Source organism: Rhinoraja longicauda, chromosome 11 (assembly GCF_053455715.1).
Source record: "Rhinoraja longicauda isolate Sanriku21f chromosome 11, sRhiLon1.1, whole genome shotgun sequence".
Lineage (NCBI taxonomy): Eukaryota > Metazoa > Chordata > Chondrichthyes > Rajiformes > Arhynchobatidae > Rhinoraja > Rhinoraja longicauda.
This window is the reverse complement of record NC_135963.1, coordinates 34,167,727-34,191,087: the sequence shown is the minus strand read 5'-3', so window position 1 is coordinate 34,191,087 and position 23,361 is coordinate 34,167,727. Positions and strand designations below refer to the sequence as shown.

Sequence of the window (23,361 nt, the reverse complement as noted above, 5' to 3'; positions counted from 1 at the left end):
TAATCAATTGCAATGCATCCTTCTGGGTATGCAACATATTGATTCAGCAAATATTCACTGACATACTCCAGAATTCTATGTACTTGAACCAATCGCTATCCCATTCTTGTCTTTTTCTTTTTGTTTTCACTTTTTATTTCAAATTTTTGTGTACCTTGTCTGTTGACTGTTGGCAGACCAATTTTCCTCCGGAGATGAATAAGGTTTTATCATAATATTAGAAGAATTGACGTCTTCCATTGTTGGCAATCTAATTCTTGAAAAAACCTAATTTCCTTGCAAATCTGCTCTCGGTAAAATACAAATAATTATTAAATGTGCTTGTTAAATCCGGGTAGATGTTATCCTCTATCCTTAAAGGACATTCTCCCACCATCTGGCACTATTACACCTGCCTTACATACAGGTTTCACAATGTTTTCACCCCCCACCCCTCCACTTCCCCTTCTTTATTAAACATCTTGTATCCAGGAATACTAAGCATCAAACCTTCCATTTTTTCAGTCAGATGTTGGTCATCACATGAAATGATATTTACACCTGGATCTTCCTTCTCTTATAACTATTTTTCATACATTTACAGTGTAACAAAACAAATTTAGACTTCCCATTTTTAATCATTGCTTGAGTATAAACGTTGAAGGTAAAATTAAGCTGTGGAAACACTCGCACCCCAAAATCAGCAAATTACAGACTCGAGTGTCACTTGAGAGACGTGCACAAGAATCTGGGCTGAAACTTCAGTGTGGCTAAATGCCATTAATTTACCATTTGGCCCATTAGCTCATTCAAAATATGCAACCCCCAACAAAGCAGCACTCCCCAGAGCTTCACTGGAATTTGAATTAGAAATAAATCCTACAAACTTTCTGAAGCTTTAATTTCTGTTTTGTCCTCATCACGTGTAATGCATATGCCAACATGGTTTCCCTGGATTTAAGGTAGAGCAGTGTGTGTGGAGTATTATGTGGGAAATACAAAGAACTCTAAAATGTTTATCTGGAGCATTTAAAGCTCTTCTCAGACATAAACACATCCAATCAAATACACTATACTGTGGTGACGCATACATTTGGATATACTGAATTACATGATTAATCTTCATTTCCTTTTCAACCCTGCCACTCCCACTCACCAATGGGCACAGGCTAGCCAGGCTTGAAGTCTACCACTTGTAAAATATTCCTCAAGATTAACCTCTAAATCATAATTAATATTGTTATCTGAGCTGATGACTGCATATGTGAAATCTAGTGATGATGTATTGTAATTTTCTCTCTTTGCTATTCAACCACAAGCTACTCTGATTATAATTATTGGCTATCTGAATGGAGAAAGGAATTTCAGATTGTAGTGAAAGTGAATGTTTACATCACCAGTAATCATAATTTGTGGGAAATATGAGGTGGTAAATATCTGGTATCAGGTTGTTTATAGTTTCAGCTCTGCCAATAATCTCTGGTGCAGTAATGACTGATCTAGTTCTATCCATCCCCATTGGTGTAAGATAGTGTGAAGATCAGGCAACACCAATACTAAAAGCAGCAGTGCTCAAATGGACAGTAGCTTAATATGTACATCAACTATTGCAAAATTTAACCGAGTAGTTGATGAGATTTGTCGAATTTGCAGGTATCTAACTGATTTGTCGGGAGTTATTAGTTAATCTTTGACAGCCCTAAGATCTGATTTGGTCCAGGTTTTCTTTATACCTGTGGTTCAATCATGTTCAATACATGGGCCTCCTGAAGTAAGAATTAGACAATAGGTGCAGGAGTAGGCCCTTCGAGCCAGCACCGCCATTCGCCGTGATCATGGCTGATGAGGTGGTGAGGTGTCATAATAATAATATTCATTTATTGTCATTGCAACGAGTACAACGAAATTAAAAAATAGCCAATCCTGACGGTGCGTACAAACATATATGCAATAAATGCAAAAACAAATAAATACATAAATACAATTAAATACAATTATATGACCGATTTTTTAACGGTGTTGCCTAGTGCAAGGTAGTGTTCAGTTCTCGTATGGCCCTGGGGTAAAAACTGTTCTTAAGTCTGTTTGTTCGGGATTTGATCGACCTGAAACGTCGACCAGAGGGCAGATGAACAAACAGACGGTGGCCGGGGTGGGATGGATCTTTTATTATTTTGCCTGCTCTACTGAGGCAGCGTAGGCTGAACAGGTGCTCCAGGGAGGGCAGTGAGCAGCCGATGATTTTCTGGGCCGTCGTGATGACCCTCTGAAGGGCCTTCCTGTCCTTTTCTGAGCAGCTGGCATACCATGTGGTTATACAGTATGCCAGCACACTCTCGATGGAGCAGCGATAGAAGGACAACATGAGCTTCTCCTGCAGGTTGGTTTTTCTGAGGATCCTCAGGAAGTGGAGTCTCTGCTGTGCCTTCTTTACTGTGGTGATGGTGTTGGTAGACCAGGTGAGATCCTCTGCGATGTGCGTACCCAGGAACCTGAAAGCTGGTACCCTTTCCACACAGACCCCATTGATGTAGAGTGGGTCGTAATCTCCACTGGTTTTTCTAAAGTCAATTATAAGTTCCTTTGTTTTGGAGGAGTTCAGGACCAGATTGTTCACTGAACACCATGCTGCCAGCCTTTGGATTTCATCCCTATAGGCTGTCTCATCTCCTTCTGAGATGAGTCCAACCACAGTCGTGTCATCCGCGAACTTGATGATGGTGTTGGTGGGATGGGTGGGGGCGCAGTCGTGAGTGTAGAGGGAGTAAAGGATGGGGCTCAACACACAGCCCTGTGGTGAGCCGGTGCTCAGTGTAATGGTGGAGGAGAGGTGAGGGCCTATTTTGACTGTCTGGGGGCGGTTGGTCAGGAAGTCCTTGATCCATTGGCAGATGGTTTGGGAAAATCCAAGGTCGGAAAGTTTGGTGACCAGTCTGCTCGGGATGACCGTGTTAAAGGCAGAGCTGAAGTCGAGGAAGAGCATCCTCACATAGCTCCCCTGGTGTTCAAGGTGGGTCAGTGCAGTGTGAAGAGCAGTGTCGATGGCATCCCCTGTAGACCTATTTGCTCTGTAGGCAAACTGGTGTGGGTCGAAGGTGGGTGGGAGGCTGGCTTTGATGTGCTGCAGGACCAGTCTCTCGAAGCACTTTGTGATGACCGGTGTGAGTGCTACCGGACGGTAGTCGTTAAGACCGCTGATGACAGACTTTTTCGGCAGTGGGATGATTATGGCGGACTTCAGGCAGGGAGGGATGGTGGATTTTAAAAGGGACAGGTTGAAGATTTTTGTGAAGACCTCAGATAATTGGTCTGCACATTCCCTCAGCACTCTGCCCGTCACACCATCGGGGCCTGCAGCTTTCCTGGGATTCACTGCTCTGAGCACGCGCTTAACATCATACTCCTGCACAGTGAAGGTGTTGCTGTCAGGTGCTGGAGAGGGTGTAATGTCTGCCACTGTAGCTTTCACCTCGAAACGAGCAAAGAAACAGTTAAGTTCCTCAGCCAGCGAGGCGTCGCCGTCGGCAGTCGTGCGGTTGCTGGTCTTGTAGTTGGTGATGTGCTGGATGCCTTGCCATACCCGCCGTGGGTCATTGTTGGAAAAGTGGTCCTCAATCTTCCTCTTGTAGGACGCTTAGTGCCTCACCAACAATCAATCCCCCAAAATCCAACAATAGTTTTTTGACTGGACCGGCTTCAGATAAAGCCTTGCCATTTGTCAAAGTCAGCAAAGCTTTGAAGAGGTTTTAAATGTCTCAGATGCAGTAAAATTATGTAAAATAAATAACTTGATTGTTTCCCCCCCGATCTTGTCTAGAATTCTCATTCAAATGGTTAGGTATTCTGATTCTACACTCGATCGTGTTGGCATAGGTTTGCAGAAGCAAATTACTTAAGAGTTTGGGAAATCCCAACACAACCGGATTCTGCTTTGAATTTGATGTGGCATGCAGTGGACATGCAGAGAGAAAGAAGCAGAATAACATTCACAGACCTTGTCCAAAACTTACAAAGGATCCATAAATTTCAAGGTTGTACTAAATTTGAGCATTTCTTTGGAACCACTTCCCACAGTCAGCTTAAACAGATCCATTTTGGGCTTTTGATAGTTATTGTATAACTCATGCAGTGTCCATTTGATATAGTTTTTAAATTAAACCCATTTCCCCAATGACATACTTGTGTTGAGAATTGAATCCTAAATTATTCAGATTCTCCTAAAAATAGTAAAATAATGTGTTGTCCTTGGTTTAGATTTTCTGTGACTTGTTTCTCGCAGGAACTATTGGTGTTGGAATCTTGAGTAAAACACAAAGTACTAGAGGATCTCGGTGGATCAGGCAGCATCTGTAGAGGGAATGGACCGGTAATGTTTCAGATTAGGTCCAGACTGATTGTAGTAGGGGGAGAAAGCTGAGGAAGAGAAGTAAGGGCAGGTTTGATTGGCAAATGGGTGAGCAGGGTTTGATAAAGTTACCTGCTCCTTTCCCCTCCTTCGTACCCTCGTGTCCAATCTGTGAGTCCCTCATTTTCATTTTATCTTTCCTTGGGCATTACATTTCACTCCATCTCTGTATCTGACATCCTTTTGTTTCCTTGTCACCTCTAGTTTTTCTCACTCCATTCATCTGTCAGAAAAAAGGTCCCAACCCGATACACCGCCCAACAATGTTCTCCAGAGATGCTGCCTGACCTGCTGAATTACTCCAGCATTTTGTGTTTTACTTAAAATTCCAGACCCTCCAGTTCTTTTGTGTCCCTCTTGTATGTATCCACCCCACTACATGCCAGATTTTGTCCTGCCCCCACCTCTTTTCCAACTTTCTCCCCTACTTCAAATCTATCTGGAGATGGGTTCTAACCCAAAACTTTACCTGTGCATTCCCTCCACAGATGCTGTCTGACCAGTATGTTGTTCTAGCACTTTATATTTTGCATCAGAAAGAGATCTGGTAAATATGCAGACATTGCAAAACGAGATGACCAAATTATTTAGAATACTGAAAACAAACTAATGTTCTCACTTAATCATTCTTTTCTCTCAATTGTTTTTACATGTAAAAAGCTTAAAATATCAGTATGGACCTCTTGCTATCCTCAACTTGCATGTGGTACAAAGCCAACAAGCTGGGACCTTAACTGTTTCTCTCTCCACTGCCTCCTGACCTGTTTAGTATTTCCCGGATTTTGTTTTCATTTCGAATTCTGAGCACCTGCAGTATTTTCTGACTCGATGCATATTTTTCAATAAAATCCTAAACATCTCCACGCATTGAGTCTTTGAAACTCTTTCTCAAAAGCATTAAGCTGCCTTGCTGGATGATATTAGCTAAATTAGCAACAGCTAGAATCAAATGCTAACCTGCTGTGTGTAGTTACTAAAATAACTACCTATCAAGCTATCAGATGTACTTAAACTAGATGCTTACCTTGATTCACTGGCCACACTTATTTTTCTCTTTGTGGGCAAGTTGGGTCGAAGGGCCCATTTCCACAGTGTATGACCCTGTGACTCTGTACTGAGGGTTAAAAGATTATGGGTTGGAGACTTATTATTAGCCTTGTCTTTTTGAAGTTATTCAGATGTAGTATTAAACTGAATAAAAGTCTTCTGATGACTGAAAATATTCCAATGAATAAGTGGGTGGCGCAGCAGTAGAGTTGCTGCATTACAGTGCTTGCAGCACCAGAGACCCGGGTTTGATTCCGACTACAGGTGCCGTGTATGGAGTTGTACGAGCTCCCTGTGACCGCGTGGGTTTTTTCCGAGATCTTCAGTTTCATAGAAACATAGAAACATAGAAAATAGGTGCAGGAGTAGGCCATTCGGCCCTTCGAGCCTGCACCGCCATTCAATATGATCATGGCTGATCATTCAGCTCAGTAGCCTGTACCTGCCTTCTCTCCATACCCCCTGATCCCTTTAGCAAAAAGGGCCACATCTAACTCCCTCTTAAATATAGCCAATGAACTGGCCTCAACTACCTTCTGTGGCAGAGAATTCCACAGACTCACCACTCTCTGTGAAGAAATGTTTTCTCATCTCGGTCCTAAAAGACTTCCCCCTTATCCTTAAGCTGTGACCCCTGGTTCTGGACTCCCCTAACATCGGGAACAATCTTCCCGCATCTAGCCTCTCCAACCCCTTAAGAATTTTATACGTTTCTATAAGATCCCCCCTCAGTCTTCTAAATTCCAGCGAGTACAAGCCCAGTCTATCTAGTCTTTCCTCATATGTAAGTCCCGCCATCCCAGGGATCAATCTGGTGAACCTTCTCTGTACTCCCTCTAAGGCAAGAACGTCTTTCCTCAGGTTAGGAGACCAAAACTGCACACAATACTCCAGGTGCGGTCTCACCAAGGCCCTGTACAACGGCAGCAGAACCTCCCTGCTCCTAAACTCAAATCCTCTTGCTATGAATGCCAACATACCATTCGCTTTCTTCACTGCCTGCTGCACCTGCATGCTTGCTTTCAATGACTGGTGCACCATGACACCCAGGTCACGTTGCATCTCCCCTTCTCCCAATCGGTCACCATTCAGGTAATACTCTGCTTTCCTGTTCTTGCCGCCAAAGTGGATAACCTCACATTTATCCACATTATATTGCATCTGCCATGCATTTGCCCACTCGCCTAATCTATCCAAGTCACTCTGCAGCCTCCTAGCATCCTCCTCGCAGCTAACACTGCCACCCAGCTTCGTGTCATCCGTAAACTTAGAGATGTTGCATTCAATTCCCTCGTCCAAATCATTAATATACACTGTAAATAACTGGGGTCCCAGCACTGAGCCTTGTGGTACCCCACTAGTCACTGCCTGCCATTCCGAAAAGGACCCGTTTATTCCTACTCTTTGCTTCTTGTCCGCCAACCAATTTTCAATTTTCCTCCCACACTCCAAAGACTTGTAGGTTAATTGGCTTGGTATAAATGTAAATTGTCCCTAGTGTGTGTTGTATAGTGTTTGTGTGCGGGGATCACTGGTCAGCGAGGACTCGGTGGGCTGAAGGGTCTGTTTCTGCGCAGTATCTCTAAACCTGGGGGTGGGGGGAGGGGGTCGGGGAGAGTGGGGTTGGGGGGAGGGAGAGTGGGGGTTGGGGCAGTGGGGTTGGGGGGAACGGTGGGGGGGAAAGGGGACAGTGGGGGGCTGGAGAGAGTGGGGGTGTGGAGGAGGGGGGAGGGGAGGGTGGGGTGGGGTCAGGAGAGGGGGAAATGGGGTGGAGGCAGGGTTGGGGGAGTTGGTCAGTGGGGGAGGAGGGGGGATAAGGGGGAATTGAGTGGGGGGGATTGAGGGGGCTACACCAATACAGGAGAGGCTTTGAGTCCAGGGCTCACTCAGTGACGACATCCTCTCCCCTTCCCTGTTCCCCCTCTACCAGGAATGGGCCCAACGGGTCCACTTGGTCTAGTAATTGTATAAAGCTCTGATATACTGCTCAAAGAGTTCTTGACATTATGGAATTCCACAGCTACCTATTTCCAGAGACTGCACAGGGTTCCTTGTAATTGCTTGTTAGCCATTTCTTCCCTTTTCTCTCATTTGGGCCACAGCAGTTGTACATCAGTCTATTAAAAGTTAAATGGGGTGCATTTCCTTAGCTATTTCAGTGTTTGTATCATGAATCTGCTTGGCCTTTTAGCTGCTGTGACCCCGTTCCATGCATTTCCATACTTTACAGGCTCTCCGGCATATTTAATCCATCTGGGTCTCCCAGCCTCTTAAAATTTAATTAAATGTTACGTTAACATTAATCCTAAAAATTCCTACTTGCACCAGTGTTTGTAGATATTATTATGCTTGCTGATCTATATTGACTCCTATCCTACTGATCCTTGAAGATAAAGTCCCTATCTTCAAATCTGTCCATGATCTCATTCCATCCCATCTTTTGTGCTTTCCTTTTGTTGCTCACCACCTCCATCGGTGGCACTGGTTTTGATCATGTAGGCCTTAAGTTGTCTCCACATCTTTTTTCCTTTGAGAGATTGCTATTTAACTAACTCTTTGGAGATATGTGTACGATCTCCTTTTTGAGACTGATATCATTTTGACTTTGCCTTCTGTGGTGCAACCTGGGCTGTATATAATGCAAATAGTGTTTATAACGAGGATTTAATTTGCATTTGCTGAAATATTTGAAATTGGGCAGATGAGAGGCAAAGGAATGAAAATTGAAGGAAAGATTACCCCATAGGGATCTAATTTATGTCGTTCTGCTGAAGCGAACTTAGGCTCGAATAACCAGTTAATTTATCTGTAGAAGCAAAGAAATGCAGATGCTGGTAGTCTGAAGAAGGGTCTTGACCCAAAACGTCACCTATTCATGTTCTCCAGGGATGCTGCCTGACCTGCTGAGTTACTCCAGTAATTTGTGTCCATTTCATTTGTGAGTGCCTGGAACATGTTGCTGGGGGTGGTGAATATGGAGGGGGTGGAGGAATATGTGTTATGTGCCGGTAGATAAATGATGAACTTGGCATGTTCTGCACAGACATTGTGGCCTGCAAGGCCTGTTCTTGTGCTGTACTGTTCTATGTTCAAGCTAAGACTTAATGCCTATATACACATTTAGCCAGAGTCATGAAACAGCAGTTCCGTTTTAAATGCCAATTGACCTCTCCTTTCACCAAACTGTTAAGACTTTGTGGTGCTGCAAGAACTAAAATCAGCAAAAATCATGACTTGAAATATGGGATCTGAAGGGATGGTGACTTTATTCACTATCATTGATGAAGTAATAGACAATGGGTATTTTTTCATATTTTATACAGCTGTAAGACAGGAATAAATAATACCTGGACATGACTTAAAATTATGTTCTAATCGTTGAATACATTCTTAAACATAATTATAAAAAATGCAGGGTGCAAGAAGATTGCAGTATTTAGTCTGGTTTTATCTCTGAGAGAATAATATATTTGCTGACTTTGAGAAAAATAAATGTATTAATAAAATGGTAAGGATCTCATTTGGGCGAATCTGGGACTGAAGTCTTTCTAAAAATGCATCGTAACTGCATGGTTTAGTGGACTGTACCAAATCCCTCTGTCGGTGGGAGGAATGGAAGTCTAACCTATTTTAGATTTCTCCCTCATTGTTATTTCTTGTCGGTTTCCTGGCAAGTGTCAATAATTAACATATGCTATAATATAATTTTATCCTCTCTGAAAATGAATCTTTCCTCGTGGTCATGTGAATAATCTACCTTGTTCATTTCGAGTTCCATGGTGGCTAATTTCTGCAGATAGACATGAGGAACAATTGTACTCAATTTATTTATTGAAGGATGACTATGATATTTGATGAGATCTCTTCCTACAGTTGATACAGGAAATCAATGTGCTTTTAATTCATAACTTCAAGTATAAATTATAAAATGCCTGTGCTTTAATAAAATATTTTAATTCACCGAAGATGAGACAAAAACATTGCGTTGCCATGCAGAGGCAGCAGGTGTCGAGAGACCCTTACATAATGAATCATTAAGGCAACTGCAGAAAGAACGTTAAAGCACTCTATAACAGTGACGTTTGGTGTGTGGGTTGGGAAAGTGGGCTATATGTGTGTCGTGCTACTGATTCATTTTGCTGCAATTCTTTTGCTTTCTTTCTCTCAAAATTGGGGCAAACCGATACTGTCAGTTCTGTCAAGCACATGGCTTGGTTCAATAAAAATATATGTGTACCTTGCACATGAGACCTTATCTGCTTTGTGGGTTTAGCGCCCAAGTGATGGAGAGACTACAGCTATCGACAGACTTGCTAGAAATGAAGCTGCTTATTGCTGAATCAGTGTTTCTCACGACTGGATTACTAATGGGCAATTATTCAACATTTCAATGTGAGTATGTAAATTAAAGCCTTGATTTAAGGTGGCTTTATAATTGGAAAGTATCAATAATGTTTGAAATGTGTACTAAAATCAATAAATTGTTACACTGAAAATCTGTGTTTGGAAAACTGGGAACTTATAATTATTTTTGTACAAAGATACATTTTTGGATCGTGCAATAAAGTTCTGAAAATATAAGCACCATTTTTTTCAATAAAGTGGGAGGTTTTAATGTTTAAATATATTCTAAGAACATTTAACAATGAAAAGGTGTTGGATGTTGTGAGCTATTTATGCTGCTCGAAGATAGGTTAAGGGTGAGAGTTGGCTTGCTAGCTGGTTGTGCAGTACATATAATGACCATTTTATAGCTAACATTCTAAAGCACCTACTTTACTACACTTTGTGCAATGTATCTGTTCCTTGGTGCTTTCAGCTTTTATATTTGGATTGTAAAAGTTAGGCAGATCAAAAACATGTCTTGGCTTTTAAACAACTTGACTTTGCAAAATTCAGATCTTGGTCATCGTTGCTTTTACAACTGAATCTTTGACACACTCTCTATCTCAACATCTGAACTATTTAATTCATAATTGAGAACTAGTTTTATTTTATAGGAGAGTGAAATGGAACAAAACTGAAATATCTTTAAGTTGGAGAAAATAAGAGCTGCTTAACTGATTTATGTAATTATGAATTGATGATAATAATGGGTCTGTTTAATCTTCGTCACTATCCTTCTAGAGACATCATATTTAAATATCTATTTCAGCATGATTTTAATGGGTCATCCATTAAGTTGAACAGGTTCTTGGGAGTCTTCACCTATTTTATCTATTGCCCATTTATATATATATATATATATATATATATATATGAGGTGAACGTTTGTGTAGCTTTAATGCGAAGAATGGCATAATTATCTTGTTATGACACAGTTTCTGTTGACTAGAAAATTGCCATTTTTAAAATTCTCTATATAGACTGGCAAAATGAACAGTTCTTATGTCCTAGGCAATATCAAAACTCAGTTAATATCTAACTATGTTGGTGTGGGTCTCAAGTCAGCAACGAAAGGATGACAGCAACGAAAGGATGATCATTTTAATATCTTAGTGTTAGTGAGATGAAAGCATCACCTTTTCATGGTTATTTCTATTTAATAATGGATTTAAAAAGTAATCTTCAAACACTCAAATTGTCAAGGTGGGATTTGATCTCAAATTCTGTTATTAATCGAGGTCTTTGAGTTTATGATCCATCAACATAGTCATAACATGTGCACAGTAATTGTTATGTTGTCCACTTAGCCCAGACATTTTATACAGAAACTGATTCAAACTGGAATACAGTATCAATCAAGTGTCCAATACTATCAAATGTCTTCCCTATTATTACTTCTTTCTTTCTGTAACTATTTGCTGAGACCTCTGGGCCATTCGACCACAAGGAAAGTCACATCAGCTGCATTTTACCTATATCAAACACTCTCGAGGATAAACTTTCCATGAGAGGTCATGGAAAGTGTTACAAACATTACATATGATTTTATTTCCTTACCATTTTTCAGGTCAATCATATCAAGGTCGAATGTAATGTAGATGCTACCATCTTACTAACATCATCGAAGAACCAACTGCTAGTTAACCAGATTTGTATACCTCTATTCTCTTTGCAGAATAGACTGAAGGGCCAGTTAGACTGAAGGGCCTGTTTCTGTGCTGTATGACTCTTTGACAAGGAAGATGCTGTTGTAGACTGGCAGGCTGATCCCTACCATGCCGAGGCCAGGAGGCAGCTCTCGGACACCTCCCCAAACCTATCCCTTTCCATGACCCCACAGATGAACACAAGGCCACCATCACCCAGAGCCTTACCGATCTCATCACCTCTGATGATCTCCCCTTCACAGTCACTACCTGCTTATATCACTTTCCCAAAATCCACAAATGGGACTCGCCAGGCAGATCCATTGTTTCTGCCTGTTTCTGCCCCACAGAAGTCATCTCAAAACATCTTGATTCCATCTTATCCCAGTCCCTTCCAACCTCCATCTGGGACACCTCACGCGCCCTTCAACTCTGCAATAACTTTCAATTTCTAGGCTCTCATTGCCTCATTGTTACCGTGGACAGCCAGTCCCTTTACACTTCCATTCCCCACTAGGAAGACTCCTCTACCTGGCTGAACTTATCCTTGCCCTCAACAACTACTCTTTTCACTCCTCTCACTTTCTTCAATTTAAATCGAACCCATGAGCACTTGCATGGGCTTCAGCTATGCCTGCCTTTTTATTGGTTATGTCGAACCAACCTTGTTCCAAACATACACTGGCAACATCCCTCAATTCTTTCTCTGCAACATCTATGACTGCATTGTGGCTGCCTCCTGCACCCATGCAGAACTTGTTGATTTAATTAACTTTACCACTGACTTCCACCCTGCCCTCAAATTGACTTGGATTAGCATGTACATTTCTCCCCCCCCCCTTTCTTAATCTCTGTGTCACCATCACAGTAGACAGACTATTGACTAATGACTACAATAACCCCACTGATTCCCACAGTTATCTAGACCACATATCCTCCTTCCTCTACTCCCAATTTCACCACCTGGGTCGCATCTGCTCCCAAGATAAGGCTTTCCATTCTTGGATATTCGACATGTCCTCTTTCTTTAGTAAGCATTGTTTCCTCTGCTCTTAGATGTATCCCTCATCCACATTTCCTCTGTGTCCTGTAGTTCTGCTCTCACTCCGCCACCCCCCAGACCGAACAAGGATTGTTCCCTTGGACCTTGCCTCTCACCCCACCAGCTTCAGCATTCAACACATCATTCTCTGACATTTCTGTCTGCTTCAACATGATCCCACAGTCACATTTTCCCATCCATTTCCGCAGAGACTACTCCCTCTGCAACTCGTACTTGCCAGCCCCGCACCAGGTTGTTTCCCCTGTAACTGCAACAGCTGTAACACCCAACCCTATACCTCCTCCTTCACATCCATCCAGGGGCACAAGCAGTCCATCTAAGTGAGACATGTACCTCCTCTAACTTCATCTACTTCATTTGCTGCTCCCAATGTGGTCTGCTTTATGTTGGTAAGACCATCCGTGGTCTAGACAACCGTTTTGCCAAACACTTGTGCTTGGTCTGCCCAGGCCTGCTGGATCTCTGGTCGCTACCGGTTTGAACTACTCTTCCCATTCCCATGCAGACCTTTCTGTCCATTGCCACAGTGAGGCCACACACGAACTGGATGAATAACCCCTCATATTCTGCTCGGGTAGTTTAAAACCCAATGGTAAGACTATTGAAGAACCCACCCCGCTCCCCCCTTTCCCCTCTCTCTTCCATGTGCCCCATGTGGATGTGCACCCATTTCCCCCTTTCCCCTTCCCCCTCCAACTTGTATTCCTTCCACCTGCTTCACTTTTAACATCTCTTCTATCCTTATTTCCTCGGCTGACATTTTTTGTCTTTTCATCTCTGGCCTTTAACTAAGCATCTGCCAATCAAACCCCTCCCTCATCTGTATCCACCTATCACTTGCCATGCTTTGTCCTGCCCCCATCTCTAGTCTAGCTTTCTCTCCCCTACTACAATTAGTCTGAAGAAGGGCGTCAACCTGAAAAGTTGCCTATCCATGTTCTCCAGAGATGCTGCCTGACATGCACAGTTACCCCAGCACTTTGTGCCTTTCATTCTCAAAATTCAATTTATAGGCTTGTATTCACTGGAGTTTAGAAGGATGAGAGGGGATCTTATAGAAACGTATACAATTATAAAAGGACTGGACAAGCTAGATGCAGGAAAAATGTTCCCAATGTTGGGCAAGTCCAGAACCAGGGGCCACAGTCTTAGAATAAAGGGGAGGCCATTTAAAACTGAGGTGAGAAGAAACTTTTTCACCCAGAGTTGTGAATTTGTGGAATTCTCTGCCACAGAGGGCAGTGGAAGCCAAATCACTGGATGGATTTAAGATAGAGAGTTAGATAGAGCTTCAGGGGCTAGTGGAATCAAGGGATATGGGGAGAAGGCAGGCACGGGTTATTGATTGGGAACGATCAGCCATGATCACAATGAATGGCGGTGCTGGCTCAAAGGGCTGAATGGCCTCCTCCTGCACCTATTTTCTATGTAAATTGAGTACATATTTTGATGTGGTATGTTTAATTTAGTAAAACATAGTACAACCTTGTGGATCCTTGGAAATGTCAGTGATATTTCAGTAAACCAATATGGTGCAAAAATTGATTTATTAGAATAATGTATGTAAGTGTAGGAATAAGGTTGTTAGAGTTTGGTGATTCCAAAACCAGACAGAATAGATAATAGAGCATGTCCATGACTTAATATCTGATGTTGATGGAATTTCTTAAAAGCTAAGGTATGTACATTTTAAGGCAGAAGAATAACTTGGAAACATGATAATTAATTTTAAGAAAGAATATTTCATGGTAATTGAAGAATTTCTGGATGCCCATAGTCAAGGTACACGGAAACAGATCCTTTGGTCCAAGTCATCCATGAAGACCAAGATGTCGGACTGAGTTTGACCCATTTGTTTGCTTTTGGCCCATATCCTCTCAACCTTTCTTGTCTATGTTTGTCTAAATGTATTTTAAACATTATAACTGCACCTGTCTCTGCAGCTTCTTCTGGCAGCTCAATCCATATATCAACCATTTTATGTGTGAAAAAGTTGTCCCTCGTATCCCTTATAAATTCTTCCCCATTCATTGTAAATCTATGTCCTTTTGTTTTAGACTTCATTACTCTGGAGAAAAAAAACTTATCGATGCCCCTTATGCTTTTATACATGCATTATGCATTTCAGATTTTTAATTTTCAAGTATTTTGCTATTGAAAAATCATACCCTGTTGTCCAATGTTAGGTGGGTTTAGCCCATTTTGTAGGTGAGTATTGAGCATGTTATAAATGTGATTGGGCCTTATTTAGAAACAAATTGATGCCACTGATTGGAAAGTGAATGTTTATGAAAACATGACTTAACAATTGTCAAGACATAATTGTCAATTATGAAATGACCATTATTCAATTTGAATGCAACTTCTATTAATTGTACTCCATTAGCTGTTCCTCAGCCAACTTACACAGTGGATCAAGATCCTACTGTAATTATTGAGAACCATCTTCATTGTCTATTTTTATATCATTTGCAAACTTACTAACCATAAGACATAATGTGCCAGAGTAACTCAGCGGATTAGGCAGCAATTAATTTAAAGAAAGAATTAAAGAAAGGGGGGGGGGGGGTTGATAGGCAGATGGTTGGACAAAGGCCAGAGATGAAAAGACATCAGTTATGAGACAAAAGGTATTGAAGAGTTGTGAATTTTGAAGTTGGGGTTTGAAATGTACTTGGAAGGGGAAGGGGAGAAATAGGTGCAAGTCTGGGTGGGGCACAGGGGAAGAGGGGGAGGAAGAATGGGGGGAATTGTGAAAAAAGGAAGGGGAGGGTTTTTAGTTACTTAAAATTGGAGAATTCAATATTCATACCATAGGGTTCCAAGCTATCCAAATGGAATATGAGGTGCTGTTCGTCTAGTTTGCATGTGGCCTCGCTCTGACAATGGAGGAGGCCCAGGTTAGAAAGATCTGTATGGGAATGGGAAGAGAAGTTAAAATAGTTAGCACCCGCGAGGCCTATGTGGACCAAGCGAAAAGGTTGCCTAGTCCACACTTGATCTTGCTGATGTAAAGAAGGCCACATTGGGAACACTAAATGCAGTAGATGCGGTTAAAGGAGTGCACATGAACCTATGACTCTGGGTGCAGATGGGGCAGCTTGGTCAGCACGGAGAGTGTTAATAGAGGGAACTACTTTGGGATCAACTTGGGGAACTTACAAATCATACCTTGTGCATTCTCATCCACTCTCCTTACTTTTGACCAGTCCTCTTCTATTAGGAAATTGATTATTTTCTGGAAAGCACTGGAATATTAGATTTTTCTTCAATTATACATAGCAGTGGATCATTCCCGGCTTAGCCTGCTGTTATTCTTGTCCCGCAATACCCGCAGATGGGAGTTGCAGTTGAGAGCTCTGAGTAGAAAATAGTCTTGAGGCATCTTAACCTGTGGCACTGCATTCTGTACACCGTGATATGTCTTAACTTGGTGGCTGCCAGAGGCTAAAAGGCTATGTTACATTTTTAATCTATTCTATATTTAGTGACAATAAAAAATATTCATGTAGGTTTATATAATTCTAACAGAATTATTAAAGTATTAACACTTTAAAAATATATCCAACAAACCACATTAAAGCAATAACAAATAATTAAAAATATTAAAATTAAGTAAAGTACTTATCTGCACTTTATTTCCCATTCAAATATATTTTATTTGTCATCTGTCCCAGATTTAGAGATGTGCAAGTGAGTGAACCTCATCCAGTTTTGGAATTCCACTTTTGATCATTCATGTTCAAAAGACTAAGTTGTCCGGAGGTACAAACAGCAGAAAGCTGGCAGTTCCCTTTTGATTTGCTATCAATCAACATAACTTAACTCGCTGTTAGTTAATAGTACAGTTTCAAGTTTTGTGTGCTTTTTGCTGACCACGTCTTAGTGTAAATCTTAATCCACATCCATGACAAAGATGCATAATGTATACAGCACATAATCATTAAATTTATATTTTTAGTTAGTTTGAAAGTAATTTATTGGGCATGTTATAACCAATGTAAACTACAGGCCTGATCATGTTGATCTTGGTCCATACTTTGCATTAGTGTCCCATGGAATGTCCATGCCCTTTTTTGCAGCTTGCAGATGGTGGAACGTAGTATAAAGGTTTGTAGGTTAATTGTAAATTGTCCCTAGTGTGTAGGATAGTGTTAGTGTCTGAGGTGATCGCTGGTCGGCGTGGACTCGGTGGGCCTAAGTCTAAAGTGAGCCCTATCCATTAGTCTGAAGAAGGGTCTCGACCCAAAACATCACCCATTCCTTCTCTCCTGAGATGCTGCCTGACCTGCTGAGTTACTCCAGCATTTTGTGAATAAATACCTATCCATTGACTGTTCTTTTGGCCTACTGACAGCACAGTTTTTACATTTCTGATGTTCAGAAACACTTAGAAACATTTAAAGTAAATAATAAATACATTTGAAATTACATTACTCGGGAAAATTAATTAAAGCAATAATATTATTTGAAATAAAGATTTTAAGAAAAAACACTTCACTTGCATTTTTAATGAAGATCAATGATCATATTCAAATAAATGGGGCTATATTTGATAATGCCCTGAAGCTCAGTATTTCATAGAAACACTAATAGACTCAAAGGCAAAGTGAGAAGTCAGATGAGTAGCCATCAGACCTCCAGTGCATTCTATACTACTACGCTTAGGGATGGAAGTCCAGCATATGCTAAGCCTGAGAGACACAAAAAGCTGGAGTAACTCAATGGGTCAGACAGCATTCTGGAGAAAAGGAATAGAATGTTTCGGGTCAAGACCCTTCTGCAGTCCGAAGAACTGAAGAGCTGGCACAAACGACGTCGGGAAGAAGAGGAAGGAGGTTGTGCAACGTGAGTTTAAAGAGTTGGGAAGGAGACAGAAAAGCAGGACTTCTAGGGTGGTTATCTCTGGATTGCTTCCTGCACCTCGTGCTGGTGAGGACAGAACAGGGAGATAAGGAATCTGAATGGGGGGCTGGTGTAGGGAGCAGTGATTTAGATTTATAGGTAGGGGTGACCTGTACAAAACGAACGGGTTACACCTTAATTGGAGGGGGACCAACATTCTGGCAGGCAGGTTTGCTAGTGCGACAAGTGTGGGTTTAAACTAAATAGCGGGGAGGAGGGGTTGACAAAATTGGGAATATAAAGATGGAGTTAAAGGGGAAGTGAGTGCAGGAGAAGTTACAAAAGACTCACGAATTAATGGGAAAGAAAGTTCGAGAAGGGATAAGAGTAAGGTCCGGGCAAATGTGAGTGGAGGTGAATACTGAAGTTAAAGTGTTATATGTGAATACGTGAAGTATAAGAAATAAAGTGGATGAGCTTGAGGCTCAGTTAGAGATTGGCATTTGATGTGGGAATTAGAGACATGACTGCATGAGGACCAGGGCTGGGAACTGAATATTCAGGGGTATACATCCTATCGAAAAGACAGACAGGTGGGCAGAGGGGGTGGGGTAGCTCTGTTGGTCAGGAATGAAATTCAGTCCCTTGCGAGGGATCAGGAGATCAAGATGCTGGAGTCAATTATAAAAGATGAAATAGTAACACATTTGGATAGCAGTAACAGGATTGGTTCAAGTCAGCATGGATTTACGAAGGGGAAATCATGCTTGACTAATCTTCTGGAATTTTTTGAGGATGTAACTAGAAGCATGGACAAGGGAGAGCCAGTGGAAGTAGTGTACCTGGACTTTCAGAAAGCCTTTGATAAGGTCCCACATAGGAGATTAGTGGGCAAAATTGGAACACATGGTATTGGGGGTAGGGTAGTGACATGGATAGAAAATTGGTTGGCAGACAGGAAACGAAGAGTAGGGATTAACGGGTCCCTTTCAGAATGGCAGTCTGATTTATGGGGTACCGCAACGCTAGGTGCTGGGACCGCAGCTATTTACAATATACATTAATGATTTAGATGAAAGGATTAAAAGTAACTTTAGCCAATTTGCATATGACACAAAGCTGGGTGGCAGTGTGAACTGAGGAGGATGCTATGAGGATGCAGGGTGACTTGGACAGGTTGTGTGAGTGGGCAGATGCATGGCAGATGCAGTTTCATGTGGATAAATGGAAGATTATCCACTTTAGTGGCAAGATCAGGAAGGCAGATTATTATCTGAATGGTGTCAAGTTAGGAAAAGGGATGTACAACGAGATCTGGGTGTCCTTGTACATCAGTCACTGAAAGTAAGCATGCAGGTACAGCAGGCAAAGAAGAGAGCTAATGGCCTGTTGGCCATACCAAGAGGAGTTGAGTATCGGAGCAAAGAGGTCCTTCTGCAGTTGTACAGGGCCATACCTGGAGTATTGTGTGCAGTTATGGTATCCAAATTTGAGGAAGGACATTCTTGTTATTGAGGGAGTGCAGCGTAGGTTCACGAGGTTAATTCCCGGGATGGTTGGACTGTCATATGTTGAAAGAAAGGAGCGACTGGGCTTGTATACACTAGAATTTAGGATGAGAGGGGATCTTATTGAAACATATAAGATTATTAAGGGATTGGACACCGCAAGAGGCAGGAAACATGTTCCCAATGTTGGGAGAGTCCAGAACCAGGGGCCACAGTTTAAGAATAAGCAGTAGGCCATTTAGAACAGAGATGAGGAAAAACCTTTTCACTCAGAGTTGTGAATCTGTGGAATTCTCTGCCTCAGAAGGCAGTGGAGGCCAATTCTCTGGATGCTTTCAAAAGGGAGTTAGATAGAGCTCTTAAAGACAGCGGGGTCAAGGGATATGAGGAGAAGGCAGGAACGGGGTACTGATTGTGGATGATCAGACATGATCACAGTGAATGGCGGTGCTAGCTCGAAGGGCCGAATGGCCTACTCTTGCGTCTATTGGCTATTGGCTATTAAACAGCATCTGCAGTTCCTTCCTACACATGCTGAGGTATGCATGACAAATATCATTTTTTTCTCTATCAAACCACAGACTAGCCATTGGTGCCCTCCAACCCAAGTAATTCATATGTTGCATTTCATTAATGACACAGCTAGATTCTATATATTGTTACCTTGGTAGTTATATTTTAAATTAATGGAATTTGGGATTTTTGCCCACAAATAATATTGAGTTTATAATTAAAATTAGTTGATTTTAATTTTTTACTTCAGGATTGATGTCTTTGTTTAATTGGATACATTGGGTTTTTTCTGTACTTTTTAGTAGCGAAGAAACGAATCAATTGGCCTTGCAAAATCATGCCTGCAAATGTACTCATCATGAAACCCAACTCCATCAACCAAATCTTCTCTATTTTTCGACATATCATTTCTACATTTCCACATATTTGGTACATGGAAAGGAAAGATTTAGAGGGATATGAACCAAACAGACAGGTGTGACTACTATAGATGGGGCATCTTGCTCGACATGGGCAAGTTAGGTTGAAGGCCCTGTTTCCATATTCTATGACTATATCGAAACTATCACTACAGATATGAATTATTCCTTTGTACATGAAAGTTGAATATTCAGCTGCACTTCAGGCTTTGGATTGATAATTATTTCAAACAAAATTGGACTTCTTACAATGAAATATATATAAAACTTAGTTGGAAAGATGGACATGTAAGTGCCCTAAAGTAACGTTAATTTAAATTGCCAGCTTTAAACAGTTTGCAGTTCTCAAACTTGGATGCACTATGAAATGGGCAATATGAAGATTTTGATTTTAGTTTGTGGTCATGATGGAGATTTTTAATTAAACTTTTTGCTGACCATTTATTGTTATGGGCTTTGAATGATATTTCTGGATTAAAATTGCTTGGTGCTCAGTCTGATAAAAATGGATTTGAGGATGCAATAAAATATTTAGGATTTGAAGGACACAGATTGGAAGCTGTTGGAGCAAAATGGAAAAATCATGATGTTCAAAGTCACAGATGATTTATTAAAACTGGTACAAGTTTCATTGGCGCACTTCAGCGTGAATGGTTCGTCAACCCCGTGTCTCGGCATGACAAATATTAATGTGGGATCCTCCCGCGCACACCAATTCCCCACCGCATGTTCCGCGTGCTGTGTCCATTTCACAGTTACGCAGACACCCCAATCCCCCGTTCCCCAACACCAAACTCCTCATGCTCCGACATCTCTTGCGCCACAATGTACGGACGCAATCGACTTTGGGGTTATCCCCGAACCTAACAGGGTGGTATCTCAAACACACTCACCCAATCAGGAGCCTGATAGCTGGTTGCAATCCAGTGGGGTATCCTGCCAACTACGCCAACTGTAGGAGTAAATGGAAAGGTCATGCGAAGTTGGTGTTCGAAGTAATGGCCAATTTATTAAAACTGGTGCACCAGGAGGCCAGCCAAAGCTGACCTACCGAGTGTGACATTGGTACAACTTTAATATTCTCAGATGACAAGATTACACAAATAACTGTAAACCTAGGTCTTGATTACAGAATGGAGCTCAGTTGACAAGATGACACAGAAACTTTAACAGTAAAACAAGGGCTAATTTATCCTATGCCACTACACTGCATAGGTTAAATTAATAATAGCTACAGCAGCTCAAAACTGGGCATGCACTTTGTACCAGCAGCTGAAGAAGAATTCCATCCCAGCACAATCTGTGACTCAGTTTGTTTTACAATGACAAAAACTAACCCTGGTATGTTGAGGATCAGAAGAACACACCAGATGTAGCAAGAGTCAGAATTAAAATAGTTTCAAACCTGGTGAAGCTACATGCATGCTAAGGACAGAGGGAGTATGCAAGAGAGAGCTAAACCCATTCCACTATAAATGGATCAGATCACCTCCTGCAGTCTGGTCATATCCAGTCATGAATGGTGATGACCAATTACATAACACAAAGGTTTACATATGAATACAGCAATGACATCTACAAGACAAAGTAGAAAAGTGACCTGCTAACAAAAATCAGAAGGGATTTGTTCTAATAATAATTTGTCCCATCAGTCTACAATCAAATATTAGGGTTTGATTGTCAGTTCTATCAAGTAGGACTTTCTAGCTGGTGCCTCGTTTGGTCTGCAAGACTGTTCTGCTCCTGACTTATTAAAGCCTTGGTCAATTTGTACTAGATTAGTGTTCATCCAGCAAATATTCACTTCAATCTCTGTTGATGCAGTTGTGCACCATCGATAAAATAAACAACTCACCCAGGCTTCTTTGGCAGAACCCCTCAAAAGTCTACCAGCTCAACCTGTAGCAAGGATATGTACGGGAATACTTCACCTCGCCACTTCTTCGTCAATTCCTGTGCTATTAAACACAAATACAATCCTTCTTCAGTGGATCAAAATCCTGTACCTTTTGAAGCACTGTGAGAGTACCCTCAAACCAAGTACTGCAGCAATTCAATAAGGCAACTTATCTTCTTGGCCTGGTTTATATAACTCATTCCCCTTTCCCCTGACTCTCAGTCTGAAGAAGGGCCTTGATCTGAATCATCACCCTTTCCTTTTCTCCAGAGATGCTGCTTGACCTGATGAGTTGCTGCACCTTTTTGTGTTCATCTTCATAAGGTTTTGTTTAGTTTAGAGATACAGCATGGAAATGGGCCCACTGACTATTGATCACCTGTTCACACAAGTTCCCTATCATTCCAATTTCTCACACACACTGCACTAGGTGCAATTTACAGAGGCCAATCAATCTACAAACCTACATGCCTTTTGGATGTGGGAGGAAGCAGGAGAACTCAAAGGAATCCCTTGTGGTCACAGGGAGAATGTGCAAACCGCACAGACAGCATCCGAGGTCAGGATTGATCCCAGATCTCTGGTGCTAATTCAGCAACAGTGTGAATTGTACCATTGTGCCAGCTTGGTAATAGAAGTTAATGCTCCAGTAATGCACAGTGGTCATTAGGAAAAAGAGCTGAGGCTGTTCAGATGGGAATGACAGAGAACATAACTTAAAGTACTCAAAGGGGCTGCAGTCTGATTGGAAATTGTCACAATCTTCGATCAAGATAGAAGACATGGGTATCATCACGAGAAAAGATGACATCCATGAAAGATTTGGACAAAATACAGAGGAAAGATGCAGGAGAGGGGTGGGCTACAGGAAAGAAAAATCGGGAGAGATGATTGCAGGGAGGGATGATTTCTCAGCCTTATTGTCTCTTATAAGTAGGCTCATTACTTTAGTCTCTGAAGACAGAGTTCAATATTTTCAGATCATGACCAGTGCCTAATTTCTCCCCCATTCAACAGCTGATTGTTGATTGTCATTCTGCCATTCCCATTAACTCATCCTCTTGAACCACCTGTTTCAACATTGGGAGTAATTTTGCCATGTCCATATTCAATGCCTAGATTAATGCTTGGTGGTCAGTTTGACTTTATTCCTTCTTTGTTTCAACATAGTCATTGTGATAAAAGTGAGTGGCAATTAATATGCTATATTAGCAGGGTTTTATCTCTGTAATGGAGTACAATTCTGCTGCTGAACTTCATCAACGCCATAGGCCATACAACATTTGGATGTTCTTGGTAAGGAGACCGCTCTTCCAGGCATAACAGCATCAATTAACAAACTTTCATCACTCACTTTCAGCCTGCACAAGTACAGACAATGAAATTCAATGACTCTTGGTCTCCACCTTAATCTAGCCATTCTATTGGTTATCTGCCTTTCTCATCAACTTAAGACTCTCACAGCAACTGTTCAATTTTAAATTTGTCCTAGTTTCTTATGAAAAGTTATCAAAGTGACACGTAAGATCGGCTTTTATCTGCTCAGATGTTATTTGGTCTGAGTAGTTCCAACATTTTCCATTTGCTTTTTGGACTGTGTGACTTTGATATGTCCAAAATTAGTGTTGAGGCTGTTCGATTTGATTAGTCTGT

The 23,361-nt window shown here is 41.5% G+C and overlaps 1 protein-coding gene across 13 annotated transcripts in view; it reads left to right on the top strand.

The window, feature by feature from the left end:
* Positions 1–23,361, top strand: part of lrrc7 (leucine rich repeat containing 7) — a 266,336-nt gene that overhangs the window by 88,621 nt on the left and 154,354 nt on the right. For 2 of the 13 annotated variants that reach the window (XM_078407362.1, XM_078407359.1), the window contains exon 1: positions 9,602–9,823. The exons of the other annotated variants lie outside the window; for them this stretch is intronic. The gene's annotated coding sequence lies outside the window, so the exon portion shown is untranslated. Of the gene's footprint in view, positions 1–9,601; positions 9,824–23,361 lie in introns of those variants that run through there. 13 annotated transcript variants of the gene reach the window in all.